Source organism: Lissotriton helveticus, chromosome 5_1 (assembly GCF_964261635.1).
Source record: "Lissotriton helveticus chromosome 5_1, aLisHel1.1, whole genome shotgun sequence".
Taxonomy (NCBI): Eukaryota; Metazoa; Chordata; class Amphibia; order Caudata; family Salamandridae; genus Lissotriton; species Lissotriton helveticus.
The window spans coordinates 955,574,131-955,580,444 of NC_136065.1; positions in this window are offsets into that span (position 1 = coordinate 955,574,131).

Genomic DNA, 6,314 nt, shown 5'->3' on the forward strand with positions numbered 1-6,314 from the left:
GGAATTTCCTTAGCCTTTTCAGTATCCCAAAACACTGACCGACCAGGCTCAGAATCTGTGGTTTAAGAGTAAGACAATTGTCCATCCTAACACCAAGATTCCTAGCCACTGAGGCCACAGCGGAAGGAGGAAAATATCCGCTGGCCACCAGGACTTCCAGCAGGGATTCGGAGGACAGCCGAAGAAAAGACCCTCAGATTTGTCCGAGTTGCATTTCAACTGGTTAAGTTGAAACCAGGCAAAAACCGCACCCAAACAGCTTTTTATGCGATCCCCGTTAAAGTCCATGTTTTTTCCACATGTAAAGAGAAGCTGAGTGTCATCCGCGTATGAGGCAATCTGGGCGCCAAATGACTCAACCAGCGCCGCCAAAGGGGACATATATATGTTGAAAAGAGTGGGGCTTAATATCGACCCTTGGGGTACTCCCACCGCCAGAGGCGGCACTGCCGCCGAGTACGGAGGAGCCCAGACTGTCTGTTGCAGGTTGGAGAGGAAGGACTTAAACCACATGAACACCGTTCCCCCGACGCCAATCTCCAAGAGTCTAACCAATAGGCGGTTGTGTGGAACGGTGTCAAACAACGCCGAGAGATCAAGCAACACCAGCAGTGCCTTCCCTCCGGTGTCCTGGACCTCCTTAATGACCTCCCCCACCTCCAGCAGTGCCGTTTCCGTGCTCATATTCGCGCGGAAACCGGATTGGGTATAATGCAGGACACCTTGTGACTCAACATAGTCTGAGAGAACGGACTGTACATGCTTTTCCGCCACCTTAGCCAGGACCGGAAGCAAAGAGATAGGCTGGTAATTAGCATGGATGGTGGGGTCTAGAGAGGGTTTCTTCAAAAGAGGAAGAACCAGCGCCAGTTTCCAGGCAGGCGGCACTATCCCCGTCTCCAATGAACGATTTAAAATTGGATTAACAATGGGGTTGATGACATATGCCACTTTGGCCAGAAACTTAGCGGGACAGGGGTCCAGCGGAGAGCCAGATCTCATTTTAGAAAGAAATTCCAGTGAGACTTGAGGCTCAATAGGAGGAAAGCTCAACAGACTGCGCCGTCCTGCATCAGACACAAAGGAATGGGTTCCTGGATTAGACACTCCCCCTGTCGCAACGGATGGAAAAGTTGCCTGGATGCTTTTGATCTTGTTAGCAAAGAAGCTTGCCAGTTGCGTAACCCAAGGTTCTGAGAAGGAGCACTTCGGAGTGATAGAGGCTGGTGATGTGAATTCCTTCACAATCAGGAAGATTTCTTTGCTGGTGTTGGTGGCCTCCTCAATCCTTCGAGCAAAGTAGGCTTTCTTAGCCAGATAGATTTCCTTGTGATAGGCCTTAGTACAACACCTATAGGCCTCCCTCAATGGTTCAAGATAGTTTGATCGCCATGCTCTTTCGGCCTTCTTACAGAGCCGTCGACTGGTATAGAGTGCTGGCGTGAACCATGGAGCAGACGCTTGAGTAGAGTTCTTAGGAGTCCGCCCAGGTGGTGCCAATTCCCCCAAACACTGCGTGAGCCACATTTGAAAGCGGACTAAGTCCTCCTCTATGTCACCCGTCGATGAACAGGGGTGAGTTAACAGATATTGTTCCATCATATCCGGCGTTACTCGATGGAGGGCACGGGACATCCGGGGCTGACATCCAATATCTCTAATAGTCAGGGTGGTTTTATACTGGATATTAAAAGTCACCAGTAGGTGGTCAGACCACAGCACGGGAAGGGGGGAGCCACTGTAATAGGCATCGTGGAGAAAATTTGGTCCAATATATGCCCCTTGTTGTGAGTAGGGGACACTACATAGGGTGACAGGCCCAGAGGAGTAGTGATGTCTAAAACTTTGATGGTTTCCGCAGCATCCGCTACATCAAAATGAATGTTAAAATCACCCAGGAGAACCAAGTGTTTAAACTTTACACTCATTGCCGAAATCACCAAGTCCAGCCCCTCGTGAAACGATCCAATAGGACATGGGGGTTTCTCTAGATAACAAGCATCTTATTGTGTTTAATGTCTATGGTCCTGTTAAATCTGATCCTGAGTTTTAGCACATTATTAAGGTCAAACTTGCAAATATTTTCAATTGTAATGTAATTATGGCTGGTGACTTTAATCAGATGTTAGATCCTTTTGCAAAAAGGAAGTCAAAATTTGAATTTAAACCCCATATGGCTTTCAAGCCTGCAGTCTCCTCTAAACCACTATTTAATGTTTGGAGAACATGCAATCCTGACAAATTAAAATGTTCCTTCTTTTCTAATGTTCAAAACACAATGTCCAGTATTGATGATATTTTAATTACTTAGGGCCTCATTACAATGCTGGTCAGACGAGCTTACAACCGACATAGTTTCAGGATCGGAACCACCAGACAAGGAGTCAGCAGTCCCACTGCCCTAATTAGGATTCAACCACTTCACGCGGTTGGAAAGGCTGCAGCATAAGCAACAATAAGAAAATTACACTTTTTACACAACCAACCACTGTGTTGCAGGCACCATGCGGTGTCTGTTACAGGATGCATTGATGTTTAGGGGGTGACAACAGGGGCCTCCCAGACCTCATACCGGAGGCCACAGGGGAAGGGGTGCCCTGCTAGTGGCCCCCAAAGTCCATTTTCGACAGCCTTTCTTTGGCGGTCGAACCTCATAGAAAGGCTGTTGGAAACGTGCATCATAATCCCCATGGCGGTTCCAGAGTAGGCACTGCCTCCATTTTGAAGAATACAATACACCCCCCGTGACAAACTCCTTGTGCCAGTCGGAGGCAGAGTGGATTCCTCTCACAGGCATTAGTTGGATTGCTTGTATCTTAATATGCCGGTTAATAAGGTGGTCAAACTGATACTTCAGATGTCGTGCAGACCGCCACCAAAGAGCTGTCAGATGACCTTCTGCCCAACATCATAATGGGCCCCTAAATCTTTTCTACGCAGTCTGCAATTCGCTGCGATTGGGTCCATTTTTGCATCTGATCATGTGCCACTACTGGCTTCCTTGGACATCTCTACTGTTGATTCCAAGGTTGGCAGATGGAGATTTAATAATTTTCTTTTGACTGACAACAATCTCTTGAGCTACTGCTTTTTTAGAAGAGTTCTTCCTTTTCAATAATCGATCTGATACTACTTCGAATACCAATAACTGGGATGCTTTAAAAGACTCTTATTAAGACTTCACAATCGCCTTTTCAGCCAAGAAGAAATAGACTTTAAATAATCAATATGTTCTCCTCCTACCTTTATTAAAACATTGGAGGATAGTTATGCAAGTCTTCTTCTATGTTAGATGATTTAAATAAATCCAAATCTGATTTAAACTGACTTGCAACAGGTGATGTTTGTAATATCCTACTTAAAGTCAAATCCGAATTTCATGGAGGCCAGAATAAAGCCAATAAGATGCTTGCCAGTTACTTAACGAATAAACCAGAACAAAAAGATAGTGGCTTTATTAATAATTAATAAGATAAATCTGTATTGGTTACTAATACTGATATCTCAAGATCATTTTAAACCTTTTTATAAATCACTATATACTGAGGACACTCAATCCTGTGATGCAGGCATGCATATTTTTTTGATGATATACCTAGAGCTCCCTTATTCCATAATACATTTGCTGATTTAGAATTGGGTATTACACTCCAAGAAATATTATGTACTAATAACTCCCTAAAGAGAGCAAAGGCTCCAAGCAATGACAGTTTTTCAATTGAGCCTATTTCCTTAGTGGCCTCTTTGTTGGGGCTCAACTTATTAGAACATTTTAATTCTTTCCTTTCCAATTCCAAAGCTAGTGGCTCCTTTTTAGAAGCTTAACTTGCTATTATACCAAGCATGATAAAGATCCTAATCTATGTAAACATTATAGACCTGGTTTAACTTGTTAATTAAGATTGTAATATATTTGCCAAGATCTTAGCTTCCTGTTATTAGTATGTTATGTTCTGTTAAAAAAAAGACTTATATAGCACACGCCTACCCGTGAGTCTCTTGGCGCTTGCTGAACATAACACAACTTGAAGAAACCGTCGACTTTTTGTCCTCTTGGTTCTGCCGTGGGCCCCGAAGTGTCTGTCTTCGAGGAGAAAGTCCTGAATGATATAGAGAACTTTGAAAAATCCCAGGAACACTCTCATCACTCTAATATGTCCAAAGAAGACTGGGAGGCAGTGAGAGGACTAGAGAAAAACCGTTCGTTGACAATCAAGTCAGCTGATAAAGGGGGTGCGGTGGTGGTCCTTAACACTCAGGATTACGAGACAGAAGTGCTCCGTCTATTGAATGTCCGTTCCAACTACAAACCTCTGAGTAAAGATCCGGTGGATCAATTGCTCGTAACCATAAGAGAAATGGTTAATAGAGCTAAAACCAATAAATGGATCTCGGTAAAGGAAGCGGAGTTCCTGGTAAATAACACCCCCAGGACTCCAGCTTTCTACATCTTACCAAAGATTCACAAGCCGACCCGCCCCCCGCCCGGCAGACCCATCGTGTCGGGGATACAATCTGTGTTGGAGCCTCTTTCACAGTTTGCAGATTACTTCTTGCGGGAGTCGGTGATTAACCAACTGTCCTTTATTAAGGACACCACCGATGTATTGAACATCATAGAAAAGACCCCGTATGACGTTAACAACCAGTTCCTTGTAACCATCGACATCGAGTCCTTGTACACGAGTATCCCCCAGGACGCGACGCTGGTGGCAGCAGCACGCGCACTGGGGGACCTCGAGTGGCCTTATGATGCGCCCCAATCATTCGTCATGGAATGTGTTGAGTTGGCACTCACAAGGAACTATTTTGGATACAAGGACCAGATCTACCTGCAAACCTCTGGAACATCGATGGGGGCGACAATGGCCCCCAGTCTGGCATGTATTTATGTAGGTAGATTTGAGGAGCACATCGTCTATCCTGATACCAACCCCTTCCAGCGGCATATTTGCCTCTGGAAGCGTTATATAGACGATGTGCTCTGTATCTGGGAGGGCACTGAAGAAGCCCTAGGGGAGTTTCTGAGTTGGCTCAATTCGCAGGACGAGAGCCTAAAATTCACATGGACCTACAGCCGCACTAGTGCGGTGTATTTGGACCTAGTCATTGAGACAGGGGTGGAGGGTGGTCTGAACACTAGAGTACATCAAAAGCCAACAGACAGGAATTCCCTTCTCCTGTACAATTCATATCACCCCAGAGCCCTCCGCGACAACCTCCCTGTGGGTCAATTCCTGAGGTATAGGAGGAACTGCTCCAGCACGAGTGGCTTCCTGGAGCAAGCACAAGATCTTACGACTAAACTCGTGCAGCGTAACTACCCCAGGAAAGTAGTGAAGAACGCTAGAAAAAGGGCTCTTAATACACCAAGGAGTGCCCTATTGGAACACGCAAGCAAAGAGAAAAGAGACTGCCTCCCGGTAGTGATGACGTTCGACCCCATGGCAACAAAAATCAGGCAGTCGATTAGGAAACACTGGGACCTACTATCCACAAAAGACTTCCACATGCCACCACCCAGATTTGCCTTTAAGAGAGCGACCAACCTTAAGGACAAACTAGTCCATACTCGTACTCCGGCACCACAGAAGAGAGAGTCTACTAATTTGCCCAAGGGACACTATCCCTGTGGGACATGTTCGGTTTGCCCTCTCACTAAAAAAAGCAATAGTGTGACCTTGAGTACGGGTAAAGTGTGGTTCTTCAACCACTTTAGCAACTGCAACACCACGAATGTGGTCTATAGACTGCTGTGTAGTTGTGGCCTCCAATACATTGGCCTCACCACGAGAAAAATCAAGGTGCGCATTCAGGAACACCTGAGTACGATCAAGGCGGGCAAACTGACCACGAAGTTGGTACAACACTGCCATAAAGAAAAACATGATTTCACATGGACTGTGCTAGAGGTAATAAAAGGCAACCCACAAAACATGGAAACAGTGTTGCTTAGCAAGGAAGCGAGATGGATTTACAGAGAACACACTGATAGCATAGGCCTGAACGAAATCCTCGAGTGGAATCGAGTGAAATAGGTCTCTGAGGGTTAGTTGAGAAGAAATACTGCTCCGTGCTCCTTGTTGACCAACTGTCACCTCCAAGGTAGCTGGTGTCTGCCCTAAATAACGTCTGGTTGGCTCTGTCATGAGGATACCTGCATGCTGATGGGCTATGGTAGGGGGTAATGATAGAGAACGGGACATCATCTATATCCTAACATTTATATCCTATCTATGGCCATCCCATTTGTGGTGCAATTGTTATAACATATAAACAAGCCTTGGGGCGACCGGCGGTGTCCTTGACACAGC